Raw genomic sequence first — 14,058 nt, 5'->3', positions numbered from 1 at the left:
AAGATATTTGTGGTGGGGCTTTTTTTTTTTCCTGTGTATGTGACTCCTGGCCTCTGATTTCCTTTCTTTTCCTTTTGTCCCTGGTGCACAAAAAGTTAGTGAGCTCAGGTCTGTTTTCCTCGCTACTGAGTAACCCTTGAGCAACAGAGGAAAGAGCCTAGTAACAAGCCCTATTTCCCCCTTAATCCCCTTCTATAAATAGCAAGAGCTTATTACCAGAAACCAGCACCTTTTAGCCACAGTACAGCAAGAGATGGTTATACTGTCCGTGGATGTCTGCATCTGGCCTCCAGAACTGTAAAGTGAGTTTTGAGGCCAGAGAGATCATCAAGCTCTGTCCTTTTCTCCAATGCTATGTCTCACCTAATACCTCATTGCTGAAGCTAAGTCCCTGAAAAGCTCTCAGGGAGAACTTTCCCTCGGGATGGAGACCCTCCAACTCCAAAGACCAGACCGAGACACCACAGGATGCAATCAGCAAGAGGATTTGGTTTATTGTCGGGATACACAGGCACAGGCACCTGCGGGCGCTTCAGTCACTCGGGGGACTGGCGCGCCCCACAGAACCAAGGATGGGCTTTTATAGGATTTTGGGGAGCAGAAGCAAGCATACAGAAGCAGATGCATGGTTACAGGGATATAATTGGTGGATTCTAATATGGCAAGGGTTTAGCCCGGGGGCAAGTTTCCTAGCTACCTTCCAGAAACATAACGGCTGACTCGGCCCCCCAAGGGTTCAGCCCGGGGGCAAGTTTCTTAGCTACCTTCTTGGAACATAACGACTGACTCGGCCCCCCACCAGGGTGTGGGACCTCTCCTGGGGCTTTTCTCATTGTCAGGTGCTCAACGGCAGTCCTCCTGTTGCCAGGCCTTCAACCAAACACATCTTGTTTGGCAGCCGCTGTGTACTCAGTGTTCTAACCTTTCCCTGAACCAGTCATCTTAAATATAGCCTTGCAAAATGGCGTTACTGCTGCTAAGCTGGGGTCTTTCATTCCCCCATTTTTTTTTGTTAACTTTGAGTGAAATCTTTCACTCGACTTGGTCAAGAAATTTCTGTCTGGTGGGGGCTTATTTCCCCACTGACTCTAGGCCACAAAAGGGCTAGGAGGAGCCACGTAGGAGTTTTAACTTTAAGGGGTTTGGAGTGCGCTGAACTCTCCATGTCTGGGGTGTAGTGTTGTGATTAGTCAATTCCTCAGACTGGACTGCCTTGACGTGTGGTGCGTGGATCTAAGCCGAGACTCCGTCTACCTTTAGGGCGGTCGGGGTAGTCAGGAGGACGGTGTAGGGTCCTTTCCACCGTGGCTCGAGATTCTTGGTCTGGTGTCTGTGCACCCACACGGTGTCTCCAATCTGGAACGGGTGTGGCACCACCGGATGCTCAAGCTTGTCCTGGTAAGCAGTGGCCAAAGGTCTCCAGACGTCTCTCTGCACAATCTGTAGGGCCTGTAAATGGGCCCTCAGAGAAGGGCTGTCAACAAAATCAGCAATGTTTGAATCAAAGAAATGGACAAATGGGGGTGGTGTTCCATATATTATTTCAAAAGGAGTTAGACCATGGGGGCCTGGGGTATTCCGGGCCCGATATAGAACTAGGGGAAGGAGGGCCACCTAATCCTTTGAGCCAGTTGTAAGCGTAAGTTTGGATAAAGTCTCCTTAATTGTTCTATTCATGTGTTCTACCTGACCTGAACTCTGGGGTCTATAGGCACAATGTAATTTCCAATCAATCCCCAGCAATTTGGCCACCAACTGACTTACTTGGGAGACGAAAGCGGGCCCGTTGTCCGACCCCAACGCTTGAGGCATGTCATACCTGGGAAAGATTTCTTCGAGGAGCTTCTTGGTGACCATTTTTGTAGTCTCGTGCTTCGTGGGGAAGGCTTTGACCCATCCTGAGAAGGTGTCTACAAACACTAGGAGATACTTGTATCCATATATATCTGGTTTAATTTTAGTAAAATCAATTTCTCAATGGATGTCGGGACGGTGTCCCCTAGGATGAACTCCTTGTCCAATCATGGTCCTTCTCGGGTTAACCTGAGCGCACGCTTTGTAACTCTCAGTCACCTTTTGTATCGCTTTGTCCCGATTTAAAAAACACAGATTTATCTCTTCTCGATCTAGTCATCTTCTTAAACCCCAAATGGGTTAATTTATGTAAAAAGGAGATCAATTTAAAAGTCATTTTTATTGGCATAACTGTCTTTCCTTTGTAGACCCACTGTTTTAGTTGAGGGTGGTAGATGGCCCCCATTTTTTTTTTAGGAGCTCTATGTCCTCATGGGCATAAACCCAACTGGTTTGTCTCATTGGTGGGGGCGTGGGTTGGTCTGGGCTATTTAAGGGCAAGATTTATTTGTTCATGGCCGCTTCTCGAGCCGTGGCATCGGCCAGCCGGTTTCCTCGTGCCTCTGGGTTGTGCCCTTTCTGGTGTCCTGGACAATACATAATACTCAGTCTTTTGGGCAAGAATAGAGCTTCTAAGAGGGCCAGAATTTTAGCCTTATTTTTAATATCTTTACCCTCAGATGTGAGCAGCCCCCGCCTCCAGTAGATCTCCCCGTGGATGTGTGCCGTGGCAAAGGCATAACGGCTGTCTGTATATATATATTTAGCCTCTTACCTTTTGTCATCTTGAGCGCCTGAGTCAAGGCGATGAGTTCAGCCCGTTGTGCGGAGGTACTAACAGGCAGGGCTTTCGCCCAAATCACTTTGTCCTCCGTAGTGACCGCAGCTCCAGCCTTTCGCTCTCCCTCTGCCAAGAAGCTGTTGTCATCCGTGTACCATGTGTGGTCAGCATTCTGAAGAGGCTGGTCCGATAGGTCCGGCCTGGTTCCATGTACTTAGGCAGTCATGCTGTTCTGCCTCCTCAGGTAGAGGAAGCAAGGTGGCAGGATTGAGGGCGACTACGGGCCCAAACTGAACCCGTTCTGCATCCAGTAACAAGGCTTGGTGTGAGAATTAGAGAGCCAGCGGTCTGGGGGCTGCTTTACCAAGGCCTCCACTGCGTGGGGTGCTAGGATGGTGAGTGGCTGTCCCAAAGTCAATTTTCCAGCATCCTTGATCAGGACAGCAATAGCAGCCACCATCCTTAGGCACGGTGGCCAGCCGGAGGCCACAGGGTCCAATTTCTTAGACAGGTAGGCCACAGGGCGTTTCCAGGGTCCCAACCTTTGTGTTAGGACCCTTTAGCATACCCCTGTTTCTCATCGATGAACAGTTACTGAGCAAATTGTAAGGGTTTGGAACGGTCGGATGAATATCTTTTACCCTCTTGTTGACCTCTCTCAAGTCTTGTACTGGCCTATAATCTCCAGTGTCGGGTTTCTTAACAGGCAGAAGAGGCGTATTTCAAGGTGACCGGCAGGGGATTAGGATGTCTTGATCTAGAAGCCTCGTAATGTGAGGCCTTATACCTTGATAAGCTTCATATGACAGGGGGTATTGTTTTATGGAGACTGGAGTTGTAATTAAGGGGGGCTGTTGGAGCGCCAACCCCATCCCACCAGTCTCTGCCCAAGCCAGTGGAAAATTCGTGACCCAAGTGTCTATTTCTAGGGATTGTGGCTTGTCCTGTCCCAGTTCATATAGTCTATATTCATCCTCTAGTTGTAGGGTTAGAACTTGAAGGGGAGTTCCGTGGGGGCCAGTTATTTGGGCCCCTCCTTCCTCAAAATGAATTTAGTTTGGTGAGCAGGTCACGGCCCAGCAGAGGGTACGGGCAGTCCGGAACATGTAAGAAGGAATGGGTCACCTTACCGGTAGCCAGCTGAACCCGGCGGTCTGTAGTCCATCGGTATTGTTTCTCACCAGTAGCTCTTTGTACCCAGGCCGTCCGGTCGCTGAGTTGTCCTGAAGCTTGGGTGAGGACTGAATGCTGGGCTCCTGTGTCTACCAGGAAAGTAACCGGCTGCCCCCCAACTTAAGCGTTACCCTGGGCTCAGGGGGGGGGCTCCTGGCCCTGACCTCCCTAATCTTTATCTAGAGCCAAGAGGGAGGTTCGTGGTCGAGGCTTTCGGGGTCCACCAGGCTTCTTGGGGCACTCTCTGGCCCAGTGTCCTTTCTCTTTGTAATAGGCACATTGATCTTTATCCAGCTTCAGCCCCTTTCGAGCTCCCCCCTATCTCCCTTCCTTTCTTGGCCCTGAACTACGGCGGCCAAGATTCGACTCAATTCTCTCTCTTATTAAAAATCTTTTCAGCTTCTTTAAGTAAATCCTGTAATGTATAGCCCTGCAAATTTTCTAACCTCTGTAACTTAGTCCTGATATCTGGAGCAGCCTGCCAGATGAAGGACATAGAGACACTCGTCATAGGGAGTGTACATACGGTAGGCCTCCTTAAGTCTCTCTAGAAAGGCGGAGGGAGTTTCCCCTGCTTCTTGTAATACCTGTTTTACCTGAGCCAAATTAGTAGGGCGTCGTATAGCCCCTCGGAGACCCGCTAGAAGCAACTGGCGATAAAGGCGTAGGTGTCCCTTACCTTCAGCTGTATTAAAATCCCAGTTTGGTCCTCAGGCAGCTGGGTGGGACGCCCATCATCTCCCAGAACATGCTTTCTGGCCTCTAGGAACACTCCTTGTTTTTTTTTTTTTCTGAGGTTAAGAGGGCCTGTAAGAGCTGTTGGCAGTCATCCTAAGTAGGCTGGTGGGTAAGTAAAACAGATTCTATTAGGTCGGTGAGTGCCACCGGATCTTTGGAGAAAGAAGGGTTGTGTTGTTTCCAATTGTAAATGTCAGCTGTTGAAAACGGCCAGTATTGGGTCTGGCCACCGGTTCCCTGTCTAAGTGGGAAAGCCTGGGAGGTTGTATCTGGCATCACCTCGAGCTTATTGTGCAATCTCCCTGCGACAGGGGAGAAACCCTTATCAGACTGTGGCCCGGCAACTGATCTGGCCGGCGGCTCTGCCTCCTCCGTTTCAGCCGGGCCTGTCAGAGAGAAGATCTATGAGAGGGGAGTTTGGGTCTGCCGGGAGGACAGGTTTCTTAGAAGGCTCTGATTTCACAAAGGTAGAGAGAGGAAGACGTGGCAGGTGGACCGGGCGGGGCAGAGGGGACAGACTGGGGGTTGAGGGGAGGCCAATTTGGGTCCACGAAGGGTTCCGCCCGGGGGGGGGGTTAAGGCGAGACTCTCTCAAGTGATAATATAAGAAACCTGGTCAGGATGTCCGTGGACGACCCGATCTTTAACCTGTAAAATAATGATCTTATTAAATGTGCCATTCACTGGCCATCCCGCTCCGAAAGTGGGCCACTCGGATGTGTAGAGAGTCTGCCCTTTTCCTTTTTTTTTTTTTTAACCTCGACGGACTGGTTGTGTGCCCGGTCGTGGACGTCTTTCCAATGATCAAGAGTGAGACTTAGGGGCGTTGTTAGGGACTGTCCCATGTTAGTTCTAAGGAAGATTAGAACACAGAGAAAACAAACAACACCAACAGTCAAACAAACAACAGACAGGCGTGCTGCACGGCTTTGGTACCAAACTGAAAGCAAAAAGTCAGATAGAGGTGGCAAAAGTCCGGGGCCCTCTGAAAGCCAAAAATACAGACAGAGTGCCGTTAGTCCGGATCTTTCTCCTCTCCCAGATTGGGCCCCGAAAAGTCGGGCCCCAACACCCTTGGAACGTCTTCCAGGGCTGCGGGGCGAGAAGTCCGAGCTCGTCAGCTCCTTCTTCGTCCCGCCCAAATTCCAAACAACCTGGCTGAGCGCTCACAGAACAGACCTGGCTGAGCGCTCACAGAACAGACCTGGCTGAGCGCTCACAGAACAGACCTGGCTGAGCGCTCACAGAACAGACCTGGCTGAGCGCTCACAGAACAGACCTGGCTGAGCGCTCACAGAACAGACAGAATAAGGCAGAACGAGACAGAATCAGACAGACGCCGGCCAGCTTACCTCCCAGTGGGTGGTCGGTGGTCCCTGGGTGGAGGATCTCCTTTCCCGGCCAATGCACCAAATGAAAAGCTCTCAGGGAGAACTTTCCCTCGGGATGGAGACCCTCCAACTCCAAAGACCAGACCGAGACACCACAGGATGCAATCAGCAAGAGGATTTGGTTTATTGTCGGGATACACAGGCACAGGCACCTGCGGGCGCTTCAGTCACTCGGGGGACTGGCGCGCCCCACAGAACCAAGGATGGGCTTTTATAGGATTTTGGGGAGCAGAAGCAAGCATACAGAAGCAGATGCATGGTTACAGGGATATAATTGGTGGATTCTAATATGGCAAGGGTTTAGCCCGGGGGCAAGTTTCCTAGCTACCTTCCAGAAACATAACGGCTGACTCGGCCCCCCAAGGGTTCAGCCCGGGGGCAAGTTTCTTAGCTACCTTCTTGGAACATAACGACTGACTCGGCCCCCCACCAGGGTGTGGGACCTCTCCTGGGGCTTTTCTCATTGTCAGGTGCTCAACGGCAGTCCTCCTGTTGCCAGGCCTTCAACCAAACACATCTTGTTTGGCAGCCGCTGTGTACTCAGTGTTCTAACCTTTCCCTGAACCAGTCATCTTAAATATAGCCTTGCAAAATGGCGTTACTGCTGCTAAGCTGGGGTCTTTCATTCCCCCATTTTTTTTTGTTAACTTTGAGTGAAATCTTTCACTCGACTTGGTCAAGAAATTTCTGTCTGGTGGGGGCTTATTTCCCCACTGACTCTAGGCCACAAAAGGGCTAGGAGGAGCCACGTAGGAGTTTTAACTTTAAGGGGTTTGGAGTGCGCTGAACTCTCCATGTCTGGGGTGTAGTGTTGTGATTAGTCAATTCCTCAGACTGGACTGCCTTGACGTGTGGTGCGTGGATCTAAGCCGAGACTCCGTCTACCTTTAGGGCGGTCGGGGTAGTCAGGAGGACGGTGTAGGGTCCTTTCCACCGTGGCTCGAGATTCTTGGTCTGGTGTCTGTGCACCCACACGGTGTCTCCAATCTGGAACGGGTGTGGCACCACCGGATGCTCAAGCTTGTCCTGGTAAGCAGTGGCCAAAGGTCTCCAGACGTCTCTCTGCACAATCTGTAGGGCCTGTAAATGGGCCCTCAGAGAAGGGCTGTCAACAAAATCAGCAATGTTTGAATCAAAGAAATGGACAAATGGGGGTGGTGTTCCATATATTATTTCAAAAGGAGTTAGACCATGGGGGCCTGGGGTATTCCGGGCCCGATATAGAACTAGGGGAAGGAGGGCCACCTAATCCTTTGAGCCAGTTGTAAGCGTAAGTTTGGATAAAGTCTCCTTAATTGTTCTATTCATGTGTTCTACCTGACCTGAACTCTGGGGTCTATAGGCACAATGTAATTTCCAATCAATCCCCAGCAATTTGGCCACCAACTGACTTACTTGGGAGACGAAAGCGGGCCCGTTGTCCGACCCCAACGCTTGAGGCATGTCATACCTGGGAAAGATTTCTTCGAGGAGCTTCTTGGTGACCATTTTTGTAGTCTCGTGCTTCGTGGGGAAGGCTTTGACCCATCCTGAGAAGGTGTCTACAAACACTAGGAGATACTTGTATCCATATATATCTGGTTTAATTTTAGTAAAATCAATTTCTCAATGGATGTCGGGACGGTGTCCCCTAGGATGAACTCCTTGTCCAATCATGGTCCTTCTCGGGTTAACCTGAGCGCACGCTTTGTAACTCTCAGTCACCTTTTGTATCGCTTTGTCCCGATTTAAAAAACACAGATTTATCTCTTCTCGATCTAGTCATCTTCTTAAACCCCAAATGGGTTAATTTATGTAAAAAGGAGATCAATTTAAAAGTCATTTTTATTGGCATAACTGTCTTTCCTTTGTAGACCCACTGTTTTAGTTGAGGGTGGTAGATGGCCCCCATTTTTTTTTTAGGAGCTCTATGTCCTCATGGGCATAAACCCAACTGGTTTGTCTCATTGGTGGGGGCGTGGGTTGGTCTGGGCTATTTAAGGGCAAGATTTATTTGTTCATGGCCGCTTCTCGAGCCGTGGCATCGGCCAGCCGGTTTCCTCGTGCCTCTGGGTTGTGCCCTTTCTGGTGTCCTGGACAATACATAATACTCAGTCTTTTGGGCAAGAATAGAGCTTCTAAGAGGGCCAGAATTTTAGCCTTATTTTTAATATCTTTACCCTCAGATGTGAGCAGCCCCCGCCTCCAGTAGATCTCCCCGTGGATGTGTGCCGTGGCAAAGGCATAACGGCTGTCTGTATATATATATTTAGCCTCTTACCTTTTGTCATCTTGAGCGCCTGAGTCAAGGCGATGAGTTCAGCCCGTTGTGCGGAGGTACTAACAGGCAGGGCTTTCGCCCAAATCACTTTGTCCTCCGTAGTGACCGCAGCTCCAGCCTTTCGCTCTCCCTCTGCCAAGAAGCTGTTGTCATCCGTGTACCATGTGTGGTCAGCATTCTGAAGAGGCTGGTCCGATAGGTCCGGCCTGGTTCCATGTACTTAGGCAGTCATGCTGTTCTGCCTCCTCAGGTAGAGGAAGCAAGGTGGCAGGATTGAGGGCGACTACGGGCCCAAACTGAACCCGTTCTGCATCCAGTAACAAGGCTTGGTGTGAGAATTAGAGAGCCAGCGGTCTGGGGGCTGCTTTACCAAGGCCTCCACTGCGTGGGGTGCTAGGATGGTGAGTGGCTGTCCCAAAGTCAATTTTCCAGCATCCTTGATCAGGACAGCAATAGCAGCCACCATCCTTAGGCACGGTGGCCAGCCGGAGGCCACAGGGTCCAATTTCTTAGACAGGTAGGCCACAGGGCGTTTCCAGGGTCCCAACCTTTGTGTTAGGACCCTTTAGCATACCCCTGTTTCTCATCGATGAACAGTTACTGAGCAAATTGTAAGGGTTTGGAACGGTCGGATGAATATCTTTTACCCTCTTGTTGACCTCTCTCAAGTCTTGTACTGGCCTATAATCTCCAGTGTCGGGTTTCTTAACAGGCAGAAGAGGCGTATTTCAAGGTGACCGGCAGGGGATTAGGATGTCTTGATCTAGAAGCCTCGTAATGTGAGGCCTTATACCTTGATAAGCTTCATATGACAGGGGGTATTGTTTTATGGAGACTGGAGTTGTAATTAAGGGGGGCTGTTGGAGCGCCAACCCCATCCCACCAGTCTCTGCCCAAGCCAGTGGAAAATTCGTGACCCAAGTGTCTATTTCTAGGGATTGTGGCTTGTCCTGTCCCAGTTCATATAGTCTATATTCATCCTCTAGTTGTAGGGTTAGAACTTGAAGGGGAGTTCCGTGGGGGCCAGTTATTTGGGCCCCTCCTTCCTCAAAATGAATTTAGTTTGGTGAGCAGGTCACGGCCCAGCAGAGGGTACGGGCAGTCCGGAACATGTAAGAAGGAATGGGTCACCTTACCGGTAGCCAGCTGAACCCGGCGGTCTGTAGTCCATCGGTATTGTTTCTCACCAGTAGCTCTTTGTACCCAGGCCGTCCGGTCGCTGAGTTGTCCTGAAGCTTGGGTGAGGACTGAATGCTGGGCTCCTGTGTCTACCAGGAAAGTAACCGGCTGCCCCCCAACTTAAGCGTTACCCTGGGCTCAGGGGGGGGGCTCCTGGCCCTGACCTCCCTAATCTTTATCTAGAGCCAAGAGGGAGGTTCGTGGTCGAGGCTTTCGGGGTCCACCAGGCTTCTTGGGGCACTCTCTGGCCCAGTGTCCTTTCTCTTTGTAATAGGCACATTGATCTTTATCCAGCTTCAGCCCCTTTCGAGCTCCCCCCTATCTCCCTTCCTTTCTTGGCCCTGAACTACGGCGGCCAAGATTCGACTCAATTCTCTCTCTTATTAAAAATCTTTTCAGCTTCTTTAAGTAAATCCTGTAATGTATAGCCCTGCAAATTTTCTAACCTCTGTAACTTAGTCCTGATATCTGGAGCAGCCTGCCAGATGAAGGACATAGAGACACTCGTCATAGGGAGTGTACATACGGTAGGCCTCCTTAAGTCTCTCTAGAAAGGCGGAGGGAGTTTCCCCTGCTTCTTGTAATACCTGTTTTACCTGAGCCAAATTAGTAGGGCGTCGTATAGCCCCTCGGAGACCCGCTAGAAGCAACTGGCGATAAAGGCGTAGGTGTCCCTTACCTTCAGCTGTATTAAAATCCCAGTTTGGTCCTCAGGCAGCTGGGTGGGACGCCCATCATCTCCCAGAACATGCTTTCTGGCCTCTAGGAACACTCCTTGTTTTTTTTTTTTTCTGAGGTTAAGAGGGCCTGTAAGAGCTGTTGGCAGTCATCCTAAGTAGGCTGGTGGGTAAGTAAAACAGATTCTATTAGGTCGGTGAGTGCCACCGGATCTTTGGAGAAAGAAGGGTTGTGTTGTTTCCAATTGTAAATGTCAGCTGTTGAAAACGGCCAGTATTGGGTCTGGCCACCGGTTCCCTGTCTAAGTGGGAAAGCCTGGGAGGTTGTATCTGGCATCACCTCGAGCTTATTGTGCAATCTCCCTGCGACAGGGGAGAAACCCTTATCAGACTGTGGCCCGGCAACTGATCTGGCCGGCGGCTCTGCCTCCTCCGTTTCAGCCGGGCCTGTCAGAGAGAAGATCTATGAGAGGGGAGTTTGGGTCTGCCGGGAGGACAGGTTTCTTAGAAGGCTCTGATTTCACAAAGGTAGAGAGAGGAAGACGTGGCAGGTGGACCGGGCGGGGCAGAGGGGACAGACTGGGGGTTGAGGGGAGGCCAATTTGGGTCCACGAAGGGTTCCGCCCGGGGGGGGGGGTTAAGGCGAGACTCTCTCAAGTGATAATATAAGAAACCTGGTCAGGATGTCCGTGGACGACCCGATCTTTAACCTGTAAAATAATGATCTTATTAAATGTGCCATTCACTGGCCATCCCGCTCCGAAAGTGGGCCACTCGGATGTGTAGAGAGTCTGCCCTTTTCCTTTTTTTTTTTTTTAACCTCGACGGACTGGTTGTGTGCCCGGTCGTGGACGTCTTTCCAATGATCAAGAGTGAGACTTAGGGGCGTTGTTAGGGACTGTCCCATGTTAGTTCTAAGGAAGATTAGAACACAGAGAAAACAAACAACACCAACAGTCAAACAAACAACAGACAGGCGTGCTGCACGGCTTTGGTACCAAACTGAAAGCAAAAAGTCAGATAGAGGTGGCAAAAGTCCGGGGCCCTCTGAAAGCCAAAAATACAGACAGAGTGCCGTTAGTCCGGATCTTTCTCCTCTCCCAGATTGGGCCCCGAAAAGTCGGGCCCCAACACCCTTGGAACGTCTTCCAGGGCTGCGGGGCGAGAAGTCCGAGCTCGTCAGCTCCTTCTTCGTCCCGCCCAAATTCCAAACAACCTGGCTGAGCGCTCACAGAACAGACCTGGCTGAGCGCTCACAGAACAGACCTGGCTGAGCGCTCACAGAACAGACCTGGCTGAGCGCTCACAGAACAGACCTGGCTGAGCGCTCACAGAACAGACCTGGCTGAGCGCTCACAGAACAGACAGAATAAGGCAGAACGAGACAGAATCAGACAGACGCCGGCCAGCTTACCTCCCAGTGGGTGGTCGGTGGTCCCTGGGTGGAGGATCTCCTTTCCCGGCCAATGCACCAAATGAAAAGCTCTCAGGGAGAACTTTCCCTCGGGATGGAGACCCTCCAACTCCAAAGACCAGACCGAGACACCACAGGATGCAATCAGCAAGAGGATTTGGTTTATTGTCGGGATACACAGGCACAGGCACCTGCGGGCGCTTCAGTCACTCGGGGGACTGGCGCGCCCCACAGAACCAAGGATGGGCTTTTATAGGATTTTGGGGAGCAGAAGCAAGCATACAGAAGCAGATGCATGGTTACAGGGATATAATTGGTGGATTCTAATATGGCAAGGGTTTAGCCCGGGGGCAAGTTTCCTAGCTACCTTCCAGAAACATAACGGCTGACTCGGCCCCCCAAGGGTTCAGCCCGGGGGCAAGTTTCTTAGCTACCTTCTTGGAACATAACGACTGACTCGGCCCCCCACCAGGGTGTGGGACCTCTCCTGGGGCTTTTCTCATTGTCAGGTGCTCAACGGCAGTCCTCCTGTTGCCAGGCCTTCAACCAAACACATCTTGTTTGGCAGCCGCTGTGTACTCAGTGTTCTAACCTTTCCCTGAACCAGTCATCTTAAATATAGCCTTGCAAAATGGCGTTACTGCTGCTAAGCTGGGGTCTTTCAGTCCCCACCAACATTATTTTTTTTATCAAATCTTAAGTCTAAAAACTAACTTGAGATAACATCTTCTGCTATTTGGTATATATATATTTGGTATATATATAATAAATTGCAATAGAATACTTGGAGTAAGGAAAGTTAGGGTGTAAACAGACTAGCTTTCTGATAGTTAAGGGTGTACAGCCAAATTATTCTATTAATATGTTACTTTGCTCTGTAGAAGAGGAGACACTGTGGTTGTCTTCTCTTTAGGAAAGAACAGCCTTGTAGCTTTCACTCTATGTAATTTTAGGATGATTACTTTCATATAAGAATAATATAATTTGCGGCATGTGGAAAAACTAACCGAAGGTAAGTTTTCTACATAAATTTTTCTTATATAAATGTTTGGTTCTGAAATGGTAGCCTAATTAGATTGTCTTCTCTGTGTGTCTGTCTCTGTCTCTTTGTCTCTGTCTTTCTCTGTCTCACTGTCTGGTTTTTTTTTTTTTTTTTTTAAAGGTAGGGACTTAGATTGACCCTAGAGCATTTTAGTTTGGTTACATTGACTACTAACAAAGCCAATATGATCCTCTCTTCTTAGAATTTTGCTTGGATTACAGCCCCACCTCACACCTGCTTTTTATATGGTTTCTTAGAAATTGAACTTACCTCCCCCTTCCTTATATAGCAAGAATTTCATGGACTGAGTAATCTACTACCCAATACCATAATCTGAATTTAATGTCTTGAATATAATGTTAAAGAATAATTTTAGAGGAACCCCTTGAGGAATTTGTGACTCTAGGATCTCAACTGTAAACAACTTAACACTGAGTGCTCCCGCCAGTGGGGACCCAGTTATTTGTGGGGGCCGAGGGGGACCCATACCTGTGGGAGAAAGGGCGAGAAAGAGGAGTGAGACCAAGCAGTGTCCTTGTCAAAGTCTGTTTATTGAGAGGAATGTACAACATTTAAAGCTCTGAAGCAGGAATTGAAGGTTAGGGCGGGGGGGAGTATTGGGAAGTCCCCAAGGACATCAGGTGAATCATTAAACTGCAAGATATTCTCCTTAGACAATGAGGCAACAGTCTTCCGGGGACATGTTCTTTCTTTGAAAAGGTCAAGCCCTTCTCAGAAATCTGCTCAGGGCAGGGCACTAGCTTTGCTTAGTCTGGCAGTCCGGTGCCCGACAACTGAGGTCAAGTGGGATAAAGTGAATGTCTGTATAAGGTGTTTTGTGCTCTTACAGGTGCATATAAAATTCTATTCTTACTACTATTACTATTATTACCAGAGTCATAGTGATTATGCTAAGTCAAGGATGAATGTCCAGAACATCTTCCATTCAGTAAAATGTCTGGTCCAGGGGATCTCTATCAAAGTATATGCTGAAGAAATATCCAAATAATCACTTTGTCTAAGACAAAGGGAACATCATAAATGTTTTCCTATCTTGGCTGATTTTACCCTGAGAGAATGTTATACAGCTAGTTATAAAATTATACAATGTAAGGCATATAAATCAATTCATTTTTGTATGATAAAGAAAAAAGAAATTTACTTAAATAGAATTACTTGATTTCTGGAGTCTTGAGTTCCTTGTATATATTGAATATTAGCCCTCTATAGGATGTAGGATTAATAAAATCTTTTTGCAGAGTGTTGGCTGCCATTTTGTCCTAATGACAGTGTCCTTTACTTATAGAAGTTTTGCAGTTTTATGAGGTTCCATTTGTCAATTCTTGATCTTAAAGCATAAGCCATTGATGTTCTGTTCAGGACATTTTCCCCAGTGCCACATGTTCAAGAATCTTCCCCAATTTATCTTCTACTTGTGTCACTGTATCTGGTTTTATGTGGAGGTCTTTGATCCAAATGGACTTCAACTTTGTACAAGGAGATAAAAATGGATTCATTTGCTTTCTTCTACATGCTGATAGCCAGTTGA

General features: G+C 48.9%; 1 long non-coding RNA gene across 2 annotated transcripts; it reads right to left on the bottom strand.

Annotated features, from left to right (window-relative positions):
• Nucleotides 1-469: 469 nt before the first annotated feature.
• Nucleotides 470-6,123, bottom strand: LOC148006918 (uncharacterized). 2 transcript variants are annotated; one of them, XR_015645031.1, is made up of 2 exons: nt 4,488-6,123; nt 470-1,474 (listed from the first exon to the last, which is right to left on the bottom strand). It is a non-coding gene; the product is annotated as an uncharacterized LOC148006918 (long non-coding RNA). The 2 variants fall into 2 exon arrangements; XR_015645030.1 differs by lacking the exon at nt 4,488-6,123 and adding an exon at nt 1,820-2,715.
• Nucleotides 6,124-14,058: the final 7,935 nt, after the last annotated feature.

The sequence above is a fragment of the Rattus norvegicus genome, chromosome 1, assembly GCF_021556685.1.
Source record: "Rattus norvegicus strain SHRSP/BbbUtx chromosome 1, alternate assembly SHRSP_T2T, whole genome shotgun sequence".
In the NCBI taxonomy this organism is placed as follows: Eukaryota; Metazoa; Chordata; class Mammalia; order Rodentia; family Muridae; genus Rattus; species Rattus norvegicus.
This window is presented reverse-complemented; position numbering and strand designations above follow the sequence as displayed.